Here is a 23712-nt window from a genome sequence, read left to right on the forward strand (position 1 = left end):
AAATGATTGGTCGTGCTTTTTACAGCGCTAGGGCTTCCAGAGATACATTTTTGTATGTATTTATTGTCAAAGCATTTAATATATTCATTGCTATCGGGACATTAAGAGCATTCCATGGTATATAACAAAAAGTGTTTTCTGAAATAAATGACATACCCCATTGAATTATGACTGAAGATTGTCAGCTGTCTTCCTCTCCCGTGTTGTTCCTCGATACGTAAAGGCTGCAGCACCGTTGACAACTTCTCTCTACATATCAAACATACCGGTAAACCAGCATCGTTTGCTGTGAAAGCATAGAACTCTGTCCACGCAGAATTAAATCCTGTGTTCCTCCGACACTTTTCTTTGATTTATCCATAGTTCGCTCATCGAGCCGGGGGTCAGGTTATTCGCCTCCAAGAAAAAGGCGCTCGCGCGGGACCGTAGCAGGATGTGACGCATATTTTAGTTGACCTAATTAAAACCGTTTTGTTTTTTATTTATGTGTCACAGTATCACCTCAAAATACAAGATACAAAACATTTTCAACCATGCAACAAAATATAAAAATAGTCCTACAAATACTTTTATTTTATTTCCTTCTTATTTTTGTCTAAGCTCAAGTGAGCCAGAGAAGTGGGCTTAAAGGGCCGCATGCGGCTCGAGGGCCGCGGGTTGCCGACCCCTGCCTTAGAGGGTTATGCCTATACTCATAGAAGCTGGAGTTACAGTAGGTAACTTCAGTTACCGTTGTGCTGCTGTAGGCTTGTAGGAGTTGAACAGTCTTGCCTTGTTGTCGTTTCGACGGAAGTGAGTTCGAGCTCCGTTTGCAGATTCGTCCGAGAGGCGTGTCGAGTGCGCCGCGGTGAGTGGCCGGGGGCTGTGGATGAGGCAGGCTGCCGGTGGTGGGGAGATTGGAGCTGGCTGTGCCTGTTGTGGCCCCGATTGTTTGCCCTCGCTGGCGGAGGAGACGAAGCCTGGTAACTATCTGGAGTTGGGAGGTATTTTGTTGGAGAGCTTGAGTGGAAGTGACGGCTGGTGTGTGGGACACTGATTGACGAGCGCAAGCGGCTCCGTTCAGATGCTTGGCTGTGATCCGACTGCTGTGCCGTGGATAGCCGATGTTGAAGAGATCTTCGTCTGACTCCGGCGAGTTGGTCAACAGTTCAGAATCCGTGATGATTTTAAATCGTTTTAGTAGTAGTGTTTAAAGTTTGTTTGAATCGTGACGACACGCGGCGTGAATCACGGTCTGCCTGTCTGTCGTTGAGAGAATGGAGACAGGCAGTGGCCGGAAGTTTGGCCGGGTATAAATAGGGGTGGCTGTGATAAGAGACAGGGTCTAGGTGTGGCCCTGCTCCTGAACCTAGGTTAACAAGTTAACTTCATACAGGACTGTCTCAGAAAATTAGAATATTGTGATAAAGTTCTTTATTTTCTGTAATGCAATTAAAAAAACAAAAATGTCATACATTCTGGATTCATTACAAATCAACTGAAATATTGCAAGCCTTTTATTATTTTAATATTGCTGATTATGGCATACAGCTTAAGAAAACTCAAATATCCTATCTCTAAATATTAGAATATCATGAAAAAGTATACTAGTAGGGTGTTCAACGAATCACTTGAATCGTCTAATTAACTCGAAACACCTGCAAGGGTTTCCTGAGCCTTGAAAAACACTCAGCTTGGTTCAGTAAACTAAATCACAAGTATGGGGAAGACTGCTGATCTGACTGCTGTCCAGAGGACCGTCATTGACACCCTCCATCAGGAGGGTAAGACACAAAAATAAATTTCTCAAAGAGCAAGCTGTTCACAGAGTGCAGTTTCAAAGCACATCCACAAAAAGTCTGTTGGAAGGGGGAAATGTGGCAGGAAACGCTGCACAACCAAGAGAGATGACCGCATCCTTAACAGCATTGTGAAGAAGAGTCGCTTCCAGAATTTGGGGGAGCTTCAAAGACAGTGGACTGAAGCTGGAGTCCAGGTATCAAAAGTCACTGTTCACAGACGTGTCCGGGAAATGGGCTACAATAGCCGTATTCCCATGGTCAAGCCACTTCTGAACTCAAGACAACGGAAGAGGCGTCTGACTTGGGCTAAGGAAAATAAGCACTGGACAGTTGCACAGTGGTCCAAAGTCCTCTTTTCAGACGAAAGCAAGTTTTGTATTTCATTTGGAAGTCAAGGCGCCAGAGTCTGGAGAAAGGCTGGAGAGGAGCAAAATCCAAGTTGCTTGAAATCCAGTGTGAAGTTCCCACAGTCAGCGATGGTTTGGGGAGCCATGTCAGCTGCTGGTGTTGGTCCACTGTGTTTCATCAAGCCCAGAGTAAATGCAGCTGTGTACCAAGAGATTTTAGAGCACTACATGCTTCCGTCTGCTGAAAAGCTCTATGGAGATGAGGAATTCATTTTCCAGCATGATCTGGCACCTGCCCACAGTGCCAAAACCACCAGTAACTGGTGTACTGACCATGGCATTACTGTCCTCGATTGGCCTGCAAATTCCCCTGACCTGAACCCCATAGAGAATATGTGGGGTATTGTGAAGAAGAAGCTGAAAGACACCAGACCCAACAATGCTAATGAGCTAAAGGCCGCTATTGAAGCATCCTGGGCATCCATAACACATCAGCAATGCCACAGGCTGATTGCCTCCATGCCACGCCGCATTGATGCAGTAATCCGTGCAAAAGGATTCCCAACCAAGTACTGAGTGCATTAATGGACATTTTCAAATGTTTGATTGTGTTTTGCTGTTATAAATCTTTTTTTTTTACTTGGTCTGAGGAACTATTCTAATTTTTTGAGATAGGATTTTTGAGTTTTCTTAAGCTGTATGCCATAATCAGCAATATTAAAATAATAAAAGGCTTGCAATATTTCAGTTGATTTGTAATGAATCCAGAATGTATGACATTTTTGTTTTTTTAATTGCATTACAGAAAATAAAGAACTTTATCACAATATTCTAATTTTCTGAGACAGTCCTGTATATGGAGGATCTCCTAGAAGGCATTCATGGTGTGGCACTCGTGTTCGCATGAAAAGTGCAGGCTGACATTTTTCACACCATCTCACAACACATATCCATTGCGTTATCCATGGAAAAATTATTTGGATGATAACATTTATGTGTAAAGAAAACTGACAGCGCAACCACAGACAAGTCAGAGCTGCACAACACTAACAAAACGTATATTACTGAGGGCAAGTAAGCCTTAATTTTGTTGTCACAGTGTCATTATAAAGAGCAACCTAAAAAGAGAAAGAAATACTTTATTTTCAGCAATCATTTCTCATGTTTTTATAGCAAATACAACTGTGCAGACAGTCTCCATCGATAAGGATTGCAACAAATTACATGCTGTAATTTTTCTTCATAGGATAGTCTCGCGTCGCTGTCAGACATTAGTATTCCCTACAATTTCACGTCGGCAGATTATGATCATGTTTATGAAATTGTGCTTTTTTTGTACACCCAACATACTCCTGAACATCCATGACCTTTGAGCGACAGAAGACAAGGCTTCTTTGAGTGGAATAAACATGTCACATAGCTATTACATTTTCCTCAAAACAAATAAGGCAAGACCATTGTGTGCAGTGTATGTAGACCTGATATCTCAGAGAAAGGATTATTTCTGGCACGTAGCCCTTCCGCCTTTTAAGAAGTAATTTGCTAAGGCTATCAAATCACAATTAGCCTCTTTCTTTTCATCTTTCAGTGCATTTCTGGACATGTACAGCAGTTACACTGTCATGGTGTTTACAGAGATTTCACACCGTCTCAGCCGTCAGTGCCAGAGTTAATTGCTCAAAAGAGTCGCTATGCAGTTAAACGAGAAGAATATTAAACACCGATTGATCTTGACCACTGCTTACACCTCAACCAGTGAATGTGTACTACTGTAAAAGCACTAACAAGTATGAGCCCTTACCTCTATTCACACTCTTTTACAGAGCAGCAGAGTTTTGTTCCTATTTCTTCTGGAGATAGCCCAATAAGACATTAATCTTTCAGGAGTACCCTAAACTCGGCATCCTTTTCTTTAAAAAAAGTGGTAATAGGAGCAACCAGGCACAGTCTTCCTTTGACTATTTTAACACTCATAACACTTCACAAAAATATGGGCTTGTCTTCAGAGGTGGAGAACAAAATGTCTGCCTGTGTTTCATGTGGCATAAGGAGCGTTTTGAAAGAACATTTAGTACATCATAAAGATGTCTCATTGCTAAACATATGCACTGAGAAAGATCAGCCCATTAAAATCTGTCACCGCCTGTCTGTTACTCAATAATGCAGCCACTTTACACCTTTTCCTCCATGTATATTAATGTAGACCAAACATTTTATATGTAACACCATTCTTTAGCCAGACTGACAATTCGAGGAGAAATAAGATTTATTAGTCTCAATCTGATCTTGTGAGCCCCTTGCAGAGATTGTTTTGAGCTCTGATGATATTGGTCAGGGAGAGCAGTCTCAGTGGCTTGATCCACAGTTGGTGCTGCATAACAGTAGCTATTGAATATTGAATGATCAGCCCCAGGGGAAATTAATGGGGTATCACAACACACAGCCTCTATCAAGTCTGGTAGAAATGACAGTGGCAGGAAAGAGAGACAAAAGGGGCTGTGGGCCAAAACACTGAGCATACTTATTGTTATCAATTGAAGTTGCAGAGCTGCAGGTGCCCAAGGCTCGACTCCACCTCTCTCTCTTCCTGTGTACACACTCAACTCTTGTGTGGAAAGAGCAACAACAGCTGTTTAACCTGAAGCACTTTTGTCCAACTGAGGGAGTTATGGATAAACTCTGTCAATGCTGAGCAGAGAGTCATCACAGTCAGCCTGTGAACACCACATTTGCTTTTCCAATATAAAAAGACAAGTACAGTGCCTGAACAGCTGCTCTCTAACTTACATTTTGCATCAGTTGTAACATCCCCAACAAAAGCATGCCCTGTGAGAAAGAAGAATGAAACAAATACTATTAAACAAGGTTTCCTGGGTTTAGGGCTTTTTGTTGTGGCAGATACAGTACACAGAGAAGCCTGAACAGGCTGCCTCCCTGTTGGACAGCTGAACTAATGGAATACTGCATAGTCTCAATTATAGCCAAGTCCCAGATCTACTCTAAGTGCCAGTTGGAAACAAGACATTGTGTATTTACAATTTTATTTCTCTACTGAGACCTAACAAGAAAACACAGAAGGAGAAATGAGTACGGGGCCTAAAGGCAAGTAGTGTGCCATAGAAGACAATATTGTTAGAATACTATATTAGCAAATGCTTGTTGATTTTTTTTACGGCTGTGTTCATGACTTATCCAGAGCAGTCAGCAAAAAAATCTGCACAGCAAAGTAACATTTTACACCATGGATTCATTGAAGGCGGGTGGTCTGAACACCAAGTGCCCCTATTCATTTTTAATAGGACTCAACAGATTTTCTTTTCTAAGCATTATGGGAAAGCAGGAGACAAAAGATTAACCAGCAATGCAAAAATAAAGGGGGTAGAAAGTTGTAAGATTGAAATTTACCGGAAAGCTTGATGATGATACGATAAAAAATGTTTATGAAGTTGTGGTCCACAAAGTTACCTTTACCTGCTTTGGGTAAATAACGGTTGAGGAGATCATTATTATAGACAGTTTTTTGGATTTATGTTGGTCCCATTTGCCTCCCAGTCGTACAAAAGATCAATGGATTATTTCAAAAGGAACCAAAAACAATGTTATACTGTATAGGAAGCTACTAGCTAGGAAGCACTGACAGGCCCATAGCAATGAAGAAGTAGGAAAGATGAAATTCTCAGATTTTGTTTGTTTCCAGTTTCTCTCTTACCTTACCTCTACTACTTAAAAGTAAAAGCATGAGGCCACCTCTGCAGATTACATACGCAGTTTCCATAGATGAACTGTTTAATATGGCATTGCGCCATTGAACACAACTAATAATGCATAAATCAGCGGCTGCCCTCAGGTTGACTCACCCCCGCCCTGCAGTGTTCGTTGTGACTCAGGCTGCTCCTGACATTCACCTGCCTGCCCTCATGGGCGAAGTAACAGACCAGTAGCTCTAACCTTTACTCAACCCCTGATTTAGCCTGCCTGTCTACACAGATAACAAACTCTGTCAGAGTCAGCCTGCGAAGAGGAGATCAGGGTTGCTCTGTGGTGCTGCTGTGCTCAGATGGGGCCTTTAGTCACTGCCGCCCATCCACTGCGTGTTAGGCGGCATCCTCCTTTATCTCGACCTTGGTAGCCTCTATTCCATACACCCACTGAACCTTAACACTCATCTATTCTGCAGCAAAAAAAAACATGGCATGGAGCCTTGAAGCTCACCTACAGTACATGAACTCACACAAAGGCTGCCTCCAGATCCAACCAGTCAAATGTCCTCGCTCAATTCCCTTCATTGCAGGGGGGAGACAACTTTTGTGTATATCTCCATACTTCAGATATACACTACTTTGTACATTTACAACAGCTACATGAGAAATGGCACATTGATAAAGTGCACAACTAATGTATTTAGTAAGCACTCACTCTAGCACAGTTATATGAAAAACCTTTTTTTTAAAAATACAGATTGTAATTTACTCTGCATGAGACCGAGGCTGACCACTTGTTAGCAGCAATAACATCGCCGCAGTTGATGTTGTGATAATGCCCTATATAATGTAATGAAGATGTCTAAATTATTGATTTGACCTTAATGATATTTAATTAAAAGTCAAAATTCCTGTGACACAGGACAAGTTTTTATTTTTCATGTAAAACATCAGATTTAATTATTCATTGAAGCCATATAGCATGAATAAATCTCTTTGAGTTTGCTGCTTGGAAAATGAACTCAGTGCTTTCCCTCGTAGATAAAGATGACAGGGACTTTTCCAGAACAATCATCACCTGATAGCAGTCGTGTATTCAGGGCAAAAAGGTGGTTAACTGAGTGAGTATGTGAAGTTTATTTCAGCTTCTTCCTTGATGACAGATGCTCTCTGAATCTGAGCTGCGAGTGATTATGTTTGTCAGCATGGTGGTGTGTTTGCCGAGCAGTGGAGAGTGAGATTGGGAAGTGAGAATAGGGAGCAAAGATGGACAGCTGCAGTGTGGAGTTGATTGCCACTTCCTCTAGTCTGATTTGAAATTGAGTTTCTCAGGTAAAAGAAAAAGTCTTCGCCCACTGTATGTCTGGTGCTCATCCTGCTGCACTGCCAATCAAAGCTGAAGCGACCTCTTATCACTATGCCAACGCTTTAGCCGCTAAACTAGCCCTGTTTAGCCCTTCATCTCCACACCAAGACGCCACGACCGCTCTCACTCATCCTCTGACTGAAGGGTTGTGATTGGGTGGGGGAGAAAGGTGGTTTTGCACAGTGGTCCAGATAAGGAAGACTACACAATGATTGTATGTGTGCAATCAGACTCTGTTGCTCTTGCAATTTTAGTAACAAATTGTCTCCCTTGTAATCAGCGTCTCTCTGCCTGCGGTTCTCATCAAACATCTTTTGAGTACCCTGTTGCCATGGTACCTTTTTAAAAGAATCTGCTGCAGATATTTCTTTTTTCTCTTCCTGAGATTGCAATTATCATTTTTCTGTCTGCTTACCTCACAGACTTTGGATCAATACAACCCCAAATTAGGACATCATGTTAAAATCGATTATTGTGAATATTATATAAGACACATTTTGCTCTCCACCTTCTGCTTTATTTTAATGGAATGATATCAGGTTGAATGCAAACACGAGCTCTCAAAGACATATGGGGTTTGAAATTGGACTCGGCAGGGCTGAAGAGATTATTTCAGAGGCAGCAGTTACACATCTTAGGGTGCAATTTCTATTTACAGAATCAACATTATTAGTTTTTAGAAATCTTTAACCAAACTTTTTAATATTTTCCTTTATAAAATATATGTTCTTATAAGTGCAGCTAGTATCGGATATACTGCACACACCTGCCTTTACAGTACAGTAAATCAGTTTTCAATTTTAACGACTCAATTTGTTTTGTCTAAGGATAATCAAAATAGTGTTTTAAACCTGCACTGACTGAAATTCAACATTTTTGTAAGTCCAATAGATCAAATTCTTATTATTGATGTTGTTTAAAATGTTGCTAGTTATTATGAAGCGACAAGGAATTCTCACTGGATGTGCAGTCTCCCTCAGCTTTGAGCTATTTAGTGTCTTTTATCTCTTTTGTTACAGACTCTTGCCAGTATAACCACCTGTGTTTCCAGCCACAGCAGGGAGCTGTTTTTAGCTAAACAAGCTTTGATAAACTGTGCTACCTGTTCAGCACCAAACAGGAGACCGACAAAATTAGCAACTAGCCTTTGAGCATATAGCAGCTAAAGTTGAGATATTTCCCGGGGATCAAAAGAGCTAAAAGGAGACCTTACATTTGTTAGGCAGCGCAATAGTTTGCACAATAATTGCATGTGTATAAGAACTAATAATACTTTTGTGTCACTGTAAATTGAGATTATAATAAATAAAACCATGTCGATTATTTATAAAACCGAAATGAAATGTGGATTATCAATTTTTATGTTATTTCCCCACATTGTTTCTTTCTGTCAACCATCAGATAGAACTGACATGTCGTCATGTTCAAATGCCGGATAGAAAAACATCTTTCACAACCTTGACGCTCTTAGAGAGCTCAAGATCAAAATCCAAGCTCTTCTTGAAGAGCAACAGAAAAAGCTTCAATGTCACAAAGCCTCACTCTCAGCCGTCATCAGGGTTACATGATTATTTACAGCCAACAAGGAAAACATTCAAGATGCCTATAATCTTAATTGACCATATACAAGAAAAAGAGAGAACATTTCCAAGACTGAATGCATGCAGACATTCATTAACCGTAAAACAACAGATGTGATGGATGATTTCATGCCTCTGTGGAAAGTGAAACAGAGTGCTCTTTGAAATACTGAATCACTCAGTGCAGGAGCTCCATTAGGAGACAGGCAGTCAACAAAATAAAAATGTGAAGAAAGACTCTTTAAAGAGGCCAGTCATGCCATGTCTTCCTTTTCTTTCATTGTCATTGAGAGTGTATCTCTCAGTCCAGCAGGAGATCATTTACATTTTATTAAAAAAAGAAGAGGGAGACCTTTTGGATCTTTCCTTTTTTAAACGTCCTAAATTAATAAATGGGGGACCTGATTTTAAAACCTATCCTCTAACTGTTTTATTAAAATGTCAGATCAGAATTTAACTTGGTGATATCATTTTAATGTTTTTAAATGCTGGCATCGAAGTGGCTATTTAAGATGTCCCTGATAATTAACTATTCATGTTATCCTGTAATACTGATGAGAGCTTTTGCAGCTACAACATGTTGGTCTTAACTCTAAAAGCTTTGTCTTTTGTTCTTAAAGAGCAGCAGGTTTCTTTGTATAACTTGATAAAGAGAGACTCAGAAGATCCCTAGTGATACCTAATTCACACCAACGCAACTGCAGTTCAAGCTCCGTGCTAGAGCTTTTCAGGTTCAGAACCGGTTCTTCGGTTTAGCTCAGGCTCTTTTCACACTGCCCAGAGTCCGACTGGTGCTGCGTCATTGCGTCATCGTTTGCATCATGACGTAACCGTTTGTGTGCCTGCTTCATAAAGCCAAACCGCGCGGAAACCCCTCATAGCTGACACCGACAACAACAACAACAATGGCCGATTGTGCTCCAGCTTCCTCTGTACCTCTTCAGAAGACCAGATTCCCAGTAGGTAGCTGCTCTCTTCAGTGGACCACTGCTGCTTGTTAAGTTTCTCCATCGTTGTGTACAAACTGGATAAAACGCGGGATTTTTGTTGTTGTTCAGGAGTTGATCCCATCCCTGCCCCTGCCCCGCCTCGACGGTCTTTTTGCTCTGGCCGGACAATCTTTTGGTGCTTGAAACGAACCGGATTCCGGAGCTAAGAGGCTGCTCCGCTGCGGTGTGAAGAGGAAAACCCGATGCTTTTCAAGCTCTAGCTCCGAACCGGCCCTGAAAAACCGTTGGTGGGAATGAGGAATGAGTGAGCTGTGCCTCACACTTCCCCAGGTGGCCCTCTTTATGTTTTCTCTTACAAAGACACATTGAAGACCACTTTAAGCCATAAGTGCCATTATATTTTGTTTAGTGTTGAGCACACCAAGGCTGAGATACAGTACATATGAAACATGAGATAAAAGCATGACTGTAAATTGAACAACGCAGTTCATTGAGAGCGACCCCTCACTCATGCAGAGCAGGAAATGTACCAGATTCCCGTAGTTTGTCAAACACGTCATGATTTTAATCATTAACAGCATTACCTAACATGCATTTGCGTGAAATACATTTGATGATAAACAAATATAAGACTGAGGTTTGTACACTATGTGTATGATTTTTGGGTATATATGATTATGACAAAATGATTATGGTAACAAGGCTTCAACCTTTTTCAGTCTGCATCAACTTGGTTTGGTTTCTCTCTTCTTCAGAAGGTATTATCTTTATTTATTTTATATAACATACGGTGTTTGCCCACCTTCTCTCTCATCTCTCTCTTTCGATTCTACAGAAAGCAGAGTACAAACCTGCTTCCAACATCAAAGACTGAGCGCTCCACATGAACCTATGCCCCCCCATACAAACGGCCCTTAGTTGAAACATGCAGCTTCCTGCACATGCCTGTTATTTCACCATGTTAAGGAAACACCGCTGATAAGCCAATTAGAGACCCTTAGTGAAAATCACGTCTACGGTGCTTCCGATGTTGATGGTAAGCTGGAGAGTTTAAAGCACATTAAGAGGACCTATTGCACCGCGAGAGAGTACTAATGCATAAGGTGATTCAACTGTATAAACAAGACTGCTGAAATCCAATATAGAGCGCACTATACACTCTAGTGATGTTCCTGTTCCACAAAGTTTTTATTTTCGACGCTTAGTTAGATTTATATTGCAATTTGATTATGTAAAAAATATGTGTTAAACAAAACTAAAAAGAGACTACCCAGCGTCCAAATGCTGCAAAAAAACTCAATAAAACCATGTTGTGTCTGAAAAAGAAGTAAGAAAAGCTGTATGTATGAAGTATGAAGTCATACTTTATATTTAATCATTAAACTCAATGTTGAACCTAATCATTATAGCTTTCCTCCTCAGTTTCACTATCCACACCTTGAACAAATGCAACACAAAACAACAAGAATCAAAACAATTAAATTCTTATTAGCAAACCAAACAACAACAATCTAAAAGTATCTACATATCCTGTACCTGGTCTTACTATGCCAGTTCCCTTCATCGATCATCTCAAAGCTATTCAACATCTTTTTAAAAAGGATTTATACTTTCAAAATGATCTGCATGTTTTCATTTACTCACTACAGATGTTGATTGTCTTTCATTCAAAACATCTTGTGGATACTATTAGGAAATAAGAGTACTTTCTTTTGGCTTGGTACATGACTTAAACAATTTTGAAGCCAACCAAATCTAAAAATTGTGCTTTTAATATGATGAATATTGACCTTTGCTGTATATTTATAATTTAGTATCTGTATTTCTCTAATCTCTATTCAAACTATGCACACACATGCGTGACCCATTCCCTGACACTGACGGAGCATAACGTTGTAGTTATTTTGGGCTCAGCCGTGGAGAGTAAACAGGGAGTTTCACAGCACTTAATGGAAATTGATCCGAGCAATTTGTTATGGGCAACTGTGTTATGTCAAAAATGACATTTTGAGGTGGACACATACAAAGGCTATGTACACCTGAGCTTAAATTGAGCAACCTCAGTATCTAATATGTTCCAGGTCATTAAACGCACCCTCTGAGGGGTATTAGCGGCTGGGTGGTGTGTACTGGATCTGAGAACAGACGCCCCTCTTATGTTTTGCACTTAGAGAACGGCAAGTTTCCTTATTAGAGAGGATGGCTCACACTGACCTAATCTGCTATTATGCTTTCAAAGAATAGTGTGCAGTAATTTCATCACGTTGGTGAGTGAAGACAGTTAAGACGGACAATCTCTCAATATCACACTAATCAATCACTTTTACAGTGCATTACTGCGAAAGGGAGCTTCGCCCCATGGAGTGCAGCTTGGTATAAATAGCAGATTGGCTTCCTTCATGGCTCTTTCTGAATTTACATCAGTATTCGCTGCATGAGTCCCATGCACTCCCCCACCCCATGAACACACATGCTCATTCACATCGGGCTCAGAGCAATCACCTAATGAAACATAAACTCTACAGCACGTTCTGCGGCACAATAGGCGCTTTCACACCGGAGTACTTTTCCCAGTATAGTTCCGATAGTTCTTGTAATTGTCGCGTTCACACCCAAAAAATCCGGAACTAGAATTTAGGTCATGAGAACCTTTTCACCTCCTGTTTAGTCCCTGCTAGAGAGCAGGTACTTTCCTGGGAGAAAAAGGTTCCCATTTCTGATTGGCTGGGCGGATTGCAAACCACGCTCCGTAAAACTCCGAAAAGTGTTGTGAAGCCGCCATTGTATTTGCTGGCATTAGCATTATTGGCATTAGCATTGGACTAGCGAGCCACCAACGGAGAGAGACTACTTATGGCAACACAAAGAAAAAATCATGGGAGCGGTGGAGATGAGGAGGTGTCGGCGTTCTGGCGATTTACTGGGAAGGCTTCAGTAGAAGCTGCTGGGACTCCCAGCAGCTGAAGCCAGTCCCCAACTCCGGGGACTTCTGGCCGGGGACTTCGGGTGGCAGTATACGTCGTGAAGTTGTTTGCGGCCTGCCAGTAAACCCAAAGCAGAAGAAGAAGAAGTGACGTCAGCGGCTTAATTTGCCTAATCCTCAGGGATTTATTCCGGTGTGAACGCAATCTGCTCTTTAGTTCAACAGAACAAAAGAGTTCTGATGAACTAAGTACTGGGAACTAAGTACAGCAAAGTACTTGGTGTGAAAGCGCCTAATGACATTTTGGAAGATCGTCATCTATTCAAAAGGCAAAACACTAGTTTGAGAAAAGCATTTTAATTTAAATGTCTCCCTCTGGTTTCAATCCTAAATTGACTATGCTGGGAATACCTCTCGATTTACTGTTAAGTCTTGGTTTTACCATGAAGCGTGCTTTGAAAGTCTCTCAAAATGTGTCGCATCCTACCGATCCATTCATAATGCCCAGGAGGTGCCCAGCCCATTATGAACTGTCCTTTAATTACAACAGGCTGATGCTCTTGTACAAAGGGTGGCACATCAGATTATTGTAACACCTTTCATGTTGCAGCAGTGAAACAAAGATGATGTGAAATGCAGCTGCAGTAAGAGAGGAGGATGTATGTAAGGCAATTTGAGAGAAAGCGAAATACTCCTATTATGATTTACAATTATATAATTTCCCTTTTTAGGACATGAAGTGCGACTGTGGTACTCTAATATGAGCAGTAACCTTGTTATTTATGGATATTTTATCCCCTCACATTATTATAGTCTTACATTCGGGACCGGTTATGGGTGATATTTTTATTGTATCTAATCTTTTCTTATAACACCACGTACTTTTTACAGAGAATGAATTCTGCTCACAGCAGACATTACGTTTAAATCACCTGTACTTTAAATGTGAGGTTGTTCTTTCCTCTCCTCACTCTCTAATATTCACCATCCATACAATGCAATGCAAGTCTGTTTCTTTGCAATATGTATGAGGCCCCTGAAGTCACGTCAGTCTGATTTGACAGGATTTGTCAGAGAAGACACAAGAATTACTTTTCCCCATCACATGTCCTGCGGCCTCCGTGCAATCAGACAATACACTAGGGGATGAATATGCAACAAAAAACACATGTTATCCTCTTCTTAGAGGCATATTGCGGATGCGAACATTATAATAAAGGATGGGCTGTCTCTGGCTTTCTTCTGCATCTCTGAGAGGATTATCCCTTGTATTGTTTTGTTTTTCATTGTGGGAGGATGTTTTCTTTTTCCCCCCTTTCTCTTAATATCCCATTTCCAATCCAGAGTGCTTGACCCGAAGCAACGTAATGATGCCTCAGACATGTGGGTGGTCAAGCTATTTGTGCTGCTGCTTATCATGATGGGCATTCAAGATTGAGAGGGATAAGAAAAAAAGAAGGTTATAGAGTATTCATTACAGACAGAACACAAAGCAGTAAACTCACCGATAGGGGGGTTGTGGATGTGATTTTTTTAAAAGTGCAGCAATGACCCAACACCCCACCTCCACTTCCCTCCCCACCTTTGCAGTATCTTGTTGTGGTGGACCATGAGCTGCCAGCCCAGCCCGGAGTATCGCAAACACCTACTCTAGATATGATCCCACCATCATGAGAAAGCATATCACTCTCATCTTCACCACAGGAAAAAGAAGCCCTCAGCTTTAAATGCAGCCCAAATGACATCACATTGCTGCAGTGCTGCGCTGTCCATGAAAGGTGTTTTCCTCTCTTACCAAGAATTTGTCCACTGGCCACTTGGCTCTGCTGTGCTCCAGACATCATGGCGTGACAATATGTATGCATTTATATCTGGCTCTTACTACGCAGGTGGACGCCTGCATGAGGAGTAGAGACGCATTTTCAAAGGCTGCCTGTTCTCCAGGACACAGCAAGATTCCCTGCCACATCCCGCCCGGAGAAATCGACCGCATCGCTTTGTTGAAGGAGCGGACAGTCATGTATGAAAACTAATTGCTCGCATGGGTACGCATAGAAGCCTATTAGAGAAGAAAGAGAGGGGGGGGGGGGGGGACAGGGTATTAGTACATGGGTGGGAGTCCTTCATTGCGCTTCAGACGGAGGAAGTTATGACAACAAATTGATACAGTAATGGCAAACAGCTGCCAGTAAAGCAGGCGTGATAACTGCGCCGTATAGCTGTAATTACTAGACTTTTCGACCTTCGCCAAATTTTTTCACGGACTTCAATTTGACGCCAACCTTCAGCCGTCAGGGGCTTTTTTTCAGGAGCGCAGCACATCGCCTCCAAACGAGCCCTGGACTGCAGTTTTTCTGTCCTGACTCCATCTGTGCTGCAATTCATAATAAGAGGGAGATCTATTGGGAATTGAATCGTATTCCTGCGTTACAAACCCGTACGCGGGGGACTTGATAGGACCACGTCCTGCCGGCTTAACCCCTTTGAAAGGCAAGCCTCGGACTCTCCCGAGCTTTTGGATTTTTTGGGGGGAGATTTCGGATCAACAATTTATTCCTTTTACGCCTTAATCGGATCGTACTGGGATTTAAGGTGGGGTTTTTCGCGACGCAGGTAACTGGAGAATACCCCTCTGTCTCTTGTTGGTGATACTTGAGCGGCACATTTGTCGCTCATCACGTCCGTTGGATTTTCCAGCACAAGCCCTCAAGAGCCTAATGAGAAGGTTTTTACGCGTCGATATGGAATAAATGAACTCCCGTTACCACCCGAGAGTGAATGTATCCAGAGAGACAAGTGTGTGGACGGCGGAAATCATGTGCAATAGGATCAACCCTTCGGCTTCTGCATTATTAGTGCCACTTTTGGTAAGTCACTTAGTAGACTTGGTGAGAAATGTGCGATGGCTTTGCACTACTGACACAAGCATGGATAAATGTGTGCCTCTCTGAAGAGCTGAACAGGCTCCACATTTGTGATGTGGTGCATCGATTGTGCAAACAACTATATATAGCCTAGAATAATAGGCCGATCTATCTATCCATCTATCTAGATAGACTATCTATCTTTCTTCTTGCATAATGTGCAAATCTTTGCTCTATTTTAAGAGCAGCCATTCAAACTAGTCTGATGGATAGTATGATATAGCTGAGATGTGTTCAGGCTACTTGAGATAGTCAGTCCGACTCCTCACGTGTTGGAGCAGTTTCTGTGGAAGTGTATATATACTGTAGGGCAGGCCTACTGTTGGTAGATGGGTCCAAAACAGCCCTGTCATTCTATATGTGTTTTGTGCTCCAAAGTGTGCAATTACATATGGTTAAACAGTGACACATGACTTTAATTCCCAGAGAGTGGAGTGCATGTGGAAATGGACCGGGCGTGTCGGCATCAGCACGACGCAGAGAAGAAGACTTTTCATAAATTAGCAGCAGCTCTGAAATCCTCCCCATCGGGCCGTTCCACTGAGTGCAGAGAGTGGACAGTTTTACTGTGGAGCCACAGAGCTTGCTGGAAGATCAAAACTCAGTAATGTCCCCTTTTGAGTTGAGTTATAAATATGAATATATATAAATATGAATATATAAAGAGATTATTGCTTTATTTGATGGTGTTGAGTGGAGGCCTCGACACGATGTGTTTCTGACAATCAGCCGAGCAGGTTAAGAGATGATAAAGAGTTACAGAAACACTGATGCAGCATGATAAAAATCTCATGGGCGCTATGAGTGAGTGCTGGCAATTATGTTTGTAAAGTACTTGGAATTTTTAGCCCCCCTCATCATATACCAGTTACTCAATAAGCTCAGCCTGCTTTGATTCAACTCAGCATTTCTAGGAAGTTTGTTATGCTCTGCCATTTCTAATTTTGGCACGCAGGCTGGAGAGGTCACTGAAATATCTGTTTATCACTCAGAGGACACGGGCAACAACAGATGGGAGAAATGAGGGTCCAGGATGCCCGCATGGAGGTAGCAAGGTTGTAAATCTATTAGATTGAGGAGGGGGTTAGGTGTCATTGTGCTTACACTCAAGTCACGTGAAAATCCCTCATATAGCTCTGCTTTATCCGCATAATACCTTCCCAAGACATCCCCTGGGGAAGATGTATAGGCATTGGCCAGTCAGGTTGCTACATCAGGGTTTGCAGTGAGTGTTACTGCAGCTTGCAGTGTTAATGGGAAACATTGAGTAAGCTGCATCTGTATACAGCCTCCTTTACTCTTATTGAGCCAAAGGACTATTTGTGCTTCCTAGCTGTAAAATGAAGTCAGAGTAAGATTGAACCAATGTAATTTGTCACATGATCTTGGCATTGTTCAACATTCTTATAATCTCCTTTTGTGTCTAAGAGCGTTAAAAAACATCCTTTGTCACACAGTATATGGCCTTCACAGTAAAAAACAAACAAAAGTACAAGCAGCTAGCTGAGGGGCTCAAGTGCTTCAGTAAATGCTGAATCCTGGGTTTTAGACCGACTGAGTGAATAGAGAAAATATAAATAACGTTTGGTTAAAGCTGTGCACCACACAGGTTTTAACATAAGAGACTTGAAAGACTTCTAAAAACCAGAGGTTAATGAGGGTTCTTCTTAGGAGGGTTGAAACCCTTGAGCCTTATTGGATTTGCAATTTGAATTAGCAGTGCATGCAGCAGGGCTCTTATGTATTTAGATGTCGTTTTTTGCTAGCTGTGTGTGTTGTTGTAATGATCACGTCTTTGGCTTGTCAATGTGTTGCGGGGTGTTAGAGCAGAAGCTCAGAGCACTTGCTCTCATGTGTAAGCCTAATTAAATCAGGCAGGGTGGTCATTATCATTATCATGCATTATTGCCAACGCTTCCATGTTTAGCAATGCAATCGCAGGCGGCAAACTGTCTGCCGGACAAATTCATACCTCTGCAGGTAATGTATAAAAAGAAAGTGACAATGCCATGTGTGCAAGGGTTTCTGCTTTCGAGGTTGCTTATGCGGACCATGGGGTGAGATTAATGTTGTCTCTCTGACTTGCCATTCTGTTGCATTGTGTTACAGCAGCTGCTCATGGTGCCGGTGTCATGTGTTAGCATTATGAAATTGGGACCAGTAAAGGGTTATTATCAGCCACTGCGGGAATGAGAGAATAGCAGTGCACTCAAGCTATTGATCTGCATCTGAAGTAACATACATAATAAACCTGTTTTTGTTCTCTGCATAAAGCATAGTCTTTTGCAGTGAGTCATGCTTGCAGACCAAACAACTGTAAAATGTATACATTTGCTGTCAAGATCATTTGTTCACAAGCCACTCCAAGCTATATATACAGACGTACAGTATTGAAGTAGTCATGTGTGCTGGTTTAAAGATGCAAAGTCTGATCACAGCATTAAGGTAAAGTAGTTTGTTGAAACTGAGAGTGGTCGATGGTCTTGTTATGTGATGCACTTTCTATTAATAACCAACAAAGCTTATCATGACGCAAACAGCGACAGACTTAAAAGAAGTGATTTCTGTGAATAAAAAAGGATCCTCTCGTTAATGTGTGAATTTTGGACTCTGCATGCATTCCGAAAAGAGTAAAGAAAAGAGAAAATAAGTACCAATTAAGTTGTTATCAGACCACAGAAGAGCTGTTTCTCCCAAGGCAAGGCAAGTTATTTAGTGCTCAAGAAGCAATACAAAAAGTTGAAGAAATGGTATAATTACAACTAGCCAAAAAGATCAAAGGAGTAGCCACGAAAGCTCTGAAGCAATTAAACTAGAGCTAGACTTATTATAATTCTTTAAGGTTAGTAAGTGACTCTGAAGGATAACAACTGTGGTGAACCCTTAAGCTCTGAACACTGGAGGAAACACAGGTAAATAACAACCATGGCTCAAGAGGCATAAAACACTTTTCAACGTTGCTGCATCAGGAATTTAAACAACAGCAAACAGTAAGAGGACTAAAGTATTACACCAAGAGGTTGCTGTAGTGATATTGTTCAAGTTGTTAACAAAGCTATTTTTCACTTATTTTATATATTTGATACAGTTTGTATTGATTACCCTGCTCAGAGTTATTATGTCATCAGGAGACTTTTGTTTTTCATTTCAGCACCACGACATTTCATTGCAAGTGTCCTGGGTTTGAATAATGTAATCAGAATATGTGTTTCTTCAAGGTTGAGGAAAATAAACTGAGCTATGTAGATGAACTCTTTTTTTTGCCAGTTTGAAGGTGACTGTGACTTTGAGCCTTGTGTAAGACTAATGACCTCTACAGATTGTACCTTGCCTCTCTCCAACTGCATGCTGGGATGTGCTGCAATATTATTTTCTACATTGGGCCAGCAATTTTGAAAACAGAACCACTCTTACAAATAGGTTGCAGTCAATCAACTATGCTGTCAAACATAAATGAGTTTGCAAATGTTGAGTCTTTAATTGACAAAAAATATGTGAGACAAACTGTCAACTGCATAAAATACAAAGCAGCTGAAAACTCTCCTAAACCTTCCAGAAATATTATCGTGGCTGAACCGGAGTAGATAGACTTCATGATTTTTGCCTCATGGTCATGGCTTTTTTTGTCTTGAGAACATTGGTATTCTGACTTGGTAACCTTTGGAAATAATGATTGCCGCATGACGCCTTTTATCCTAGAAGCTTTTAGCCTCTCACATCTGAGCAGTACATCTGAATAAGGGAAGCTGTCACTTATTGTCAAAGAGCATGAACGTGTGTGGAGCATGCCTGTTAACCAAGGCTAAGTTGGTTTTGTTGTTTTCTTTGACAAAGACTAATAAAACAGGTGCGCACAGTGAGCGCTGGTACTTAAAGGCTGACCTGCTCGGGGCAACATGTTGAGTGTCGCATGTAAAATGTAGCAAGAGAGTATGACCAGAATGTACAATGGGGGCTTGGTGAGGGAAGAAAGCAGTGGAGAGTCACTCTCAGGGATGTGCTGTCTGAAGTGGAGGATACAAACCCACATAAAGATCTATATGGAGTTTAGAGTGCTAATTCCTCCAGGAATGCTGTGCAGGATGTGGTATGATATTGAACACTCCACTGAGCCCAGCGGTAAGCAGCCGTCATAATCCAAACATCCCGTATTCAACCTTACAAGAGACACTGGGGTCCTGACTCCTGACACAAACATTCAATTGCAAACAACATGTAATCTACTGTAGAGCATATGGCATTTTAAACTGCAGAGGAGCATCACATTAAATTCTCATGAGATCCACTGCATGGTACCAGACAGTCACCCTCAGATAAAAAAAGTATTAGTGGCATCTGATTGGAGAACCACTGTTGTGCAGTGATCCTACGGTGGCGGCCTTTAACTGTTGTCCTGACACTGTGTCAGAACCTTTATGTGGCCATTTAGATAAAGTGATATGATATCGTTATGTAAACAAGAAACAATGGCTGAGTAGCATAATAGCTAACTCGCTGTGACGTCTTCAACTGCTGCTTCTAGTCTTCCTCTGTTTACCTGAAGGTGACACTGATTTAGATCATGCTGCATGGTCACATTGATCAATATCTTCTGCCAGAACAGCATTTCCCTTTAGCTCTCTTGAGAAAGCCAATTAAGAGAGCTCCATGTTCTCATACAGAACTTGAAATGCACACAAATCACATTTAAATAATGCATAAGAACAATATATTATTGTGCAGCACTCATTACCACAGGTCCTATTAAGACCTTCTTCTCTGAAGTAAGAAGCATTGGGATAAATGTAGCGCATTTACTCTGCCATTTATTTTGGTCTGAGGCATTAGAAAAAAGATAATGCCTCCATGAATAACTTTAGCTGAATATGCCATTGCAATGAGATCTTTTTGTCCTTAAATATTGATTTGTTTGTCAGAACGTGGTGCAGTATGCTCTTCGTCAGACTGCAGCAGCCTCATTGGAGATGTCTTACTCTGCTGCCTATTAAAGGCTGGAAGACCGAGGAAGCATGATCTATTCCAGTGAAGTGAACGTTCAAGAGCCTCAATCTTCACTTTCTGTTTCCTCAGTTTGGTTGAATGTCTGACTTTAGTAGAGAGACCCATGCATAATCTAGAGCTCCAGTGCAAAAACAAAAAGTCTATGAATAATATTTTGTTGCTGACCATATTTGTTGTGTGTTTGTGTTTTGAAAGTCTGCTGTTTCAGAATAAATGAACTGGCTGCTTTTCAGTTAAGGCTGTTTGATGTCGTGCAACATATACATACAGTATATTTTATTGTTTTTGGGGAATATAATACAAGTTGTTTTTAACTGTGCTTTCATGACTCAATAGTCATAATGTTTTAATACGTAATCAAAGAGCATGTTTTATTTCTAAGAGATTCACAATCAGGCATCTTGATTTCTTGCTGTTGCGACTGACAAACAAGGGTGTACATATTCAGTTAGCCTTAATTAAATCCCCCCAAACCACCCCCTTACTTTACATGTCTGGGAGGAGAATTTCTTTGGTGCCTTACAAAGGACCACTGCTGCACTGATAATGGTCTATCTAGGCTGGACCATCACAAAAGTACAAAAAGTACACCTTAAGGGAGATGAAGAATCAAAGAAACCTCAGCAGCAGGATGTCCACACGTTTGGCCTGAATACATGAAATAAGGTCTCCTTTGGCTCATGCTTTGGTGAATGTTTTGTTTGATATTTATCTTTTAAGCACCCAAGATTAACAAATTGATAATTTACCGCCTTTGGCTTTTTGAAAACAATAACAACCTAGTAGGCTTATCTCAAGGTGAGGTGCACTATATCAGCGCAAAGCCGCAGATTATTGCTGTGTAAATCTTTGTCACCTTTTGAAAGCTTTATAACTCTGAAATACTGAGCACATTCTCCTCAGAGTAGATTTAAGGCACAGCTTACAACAGTTTCCGAAGAAATGCGGCGCAAATAATTATTGATCAATGTTTCCTGAAAGTTGTAGAATATCTTTATCTCCGCCATTGCAGAGAAAATGCGTTTGTTATAAACAATGTTTTATTCCGTCCCCTTCAATGTTAATGTGAAATTTAGAAACACTGCTCATTTAAATGACATCCAACAGAATGAATGGTTTGTGCAGTGTGGTGTATTTATTTGGCTGTAGTAAGCAGTAACTCATCGATCAGCACGTTGTTACACATACGTGGGCAGAAGGACACTTAAGCAGGGTGGATTTCTTGCTGACACCGAGCTTGAAGCAGGGCTCAGAAAAATCTATCCCTTAGATCAACATCTATTGGATGTTTCTCCCCTTGTTTCCAAATAGTTCTCTTAGGTTTAGCTATTAATTACAAGGGCTGTTGCTGATGTACTGTTTCAGGCAGTGAGTTAATTTCAGTAATACTTTATTTTGGTGATATTTATGGGCTTGTTTCTGGGGATTGATTTTTGTACCCTGGAAAGTTTCCAGTGACTCCCCTGTGTCCACAGCCTGACTTACTGGTTAGTAGACCATATAAATCCTGTTGAGCATGAAATGTTCATGTGTGAATGACTGTGAAACACACTTTTCAGGTGGAGTCACCATCCGTTCTCCGGCTTTTTCAGTGTGAAGTCCATCTATGTATTCAACCTTCTAAATATATATCCATCAAAGTCAACCGCAATAAATATAGGGCCCATTACTCACCGAAACCCATGGTATTTCCTAATCCCATACTCAATACTTACACATACAGTACAAACTATAGTGCTTCTTATCATGCATTGCACTTGGCATACAAGAAACAAACATTGGGAAATTATTCATGACTCACAGTATTGGACATTAATCATTGCCAAAGCTTTAAAATTTGAAAAGAGATGGCAACAAATATTTCAGATTTTCATAAAGATTTGGGAGCTGTTTGACTGCTATTCAAATTAAATGTAATTTAGTGCAGCTTTGAGAAGTAGATCCTCATTTCCTTTTATGCTGTGGACGAACGTTGTACTTCCACAGCAAAGTCAAAACAAATGATTGTGAATTGTTTGAATTAGCAGCATTATTGCCATATTGCCATTCTACGGAAAGCAGAGAGCATACTGGCCTCTCCAGGTCATGTTCTTGCAGATTAATTTCATCTGTTGCCATCAGGGCGTAGATATGCTCTACCTGCTCTGAAGACAAATCGCTTTTTTTAAAAATCATTCATCCCCTCTGCACTCAAACTTTTAAGTTTTTTTTAACTTGATTATTTATTTATTTATTTATTGTGATGCTATGAACTACTTATCGTGTAAATTGGAATGATCCAGATCCAGGCTCCCGGGTGTATCTGTGCTTTCTTCCTGTATGTTCCTGCCTGTGTACATGACATAAGCTGCTCATAACCAATGTTCCCCTTGAGGGATTAATAAAGTTGTTGATTGATTGATAACATATCTTTAACCTGCTTAAAAAGTAGCATATAGTATCATTTGGTAATTCTTTCAAATCACTTTTATTATGGCAACTTTGTTGGTAGTAATTCATAGTTTTTATTGTGCCTAATTATGCAGCCAAATGTGTGTTGCTTGTGTCACTGTCTCTTAGTCCTCCTCTTTTGTCTTTAACCCTATGTTCTGGTCGATTCAGGTAATTTGCACATAACAGAGCCTGCTTTAGCCGGTGATGGGATAAGCCAAGGAGAAACTTGACATAAAAAACATCTATAAAACTGTTCAGTGGCAATACATTGCTACATAATTGTGTTCAACCCTGCAATGGGCTGTGATCAGAAACTCAGTCATTACACGATTTTCCGGACATTGAACAATGACATTGTTGAAAACAGCGAAAAAAAAGAGCCTAAAGAGGATTCTGTCAAAACCTCTTTAAGGTGCTCCTGTCCCTTAGTGGGCTCGTGGAAATATCCAAAACACTATCTTTATTTCTCTTGAAGCAGATCCTCATTTCGAGGGCATCCAGTGTGCACTATGCTGTGTGCAGCTAGTCAACATGCAGCTTCAGCTAAATATAGCCTATAATAGACTATAATGATACAATCTCTGCACCTTACTGGAGTATAAAGCTTACTTGTAATGACAAAATGCAATGCAAAATAACTCTTTTTTGTATCATCCAGGTCAAAGAAATTGCAGAGCTGACAATGTGAAGACCTTGTCCAGCATTT

General features: G+C 40.9%; 1 protein-coding gene across 9 annotated transcripts in view; it reads left to right on the forward strand.

Annotated features, from left to right (window-relative positions):
* The window catches only part of lrfn1 (leucine rich repeat and fibronectin type III domain containing 1), a 134745-nt gene that overhangs the window by 14153 nt on the left and 96880 nt on the right, over window positions 1–23712 (forward strand). For 2 of the 9 annotated variants that reach the window (XM_079674682.1, XM_079674683.1), the window contains exon 2: window positions 6871–6950. The exons of 4 other annotated variants lie outside the window; for them this stretch is intronic. The gene's annotated coding sequence lies outside the window, so the exon portion shown is untranslated. Of the gene's footprint in view, window positions 1–815; window positions 963–6870; window positions 6951–14646; window positions 14669–14772; window positions 15516–23712 lie in introns of those variants that run through there. 3 more of the 9 variants (XM_079674681.1, XM_079674685.1, XM_079674680.1) reach the window with 3 other exon arrangements.

Source organism: Notothenia rossii (assembly GCF_949606895.1).
Source record: "Notothenia rossii genome assembly, chromosome: 4".
Taxonomy (NCBI): Eukaryota; Metazoa; Chordata; class Actinopteri; order Perciformes; family Nototheniidae; genus Notothenia; species Notothenia rossii.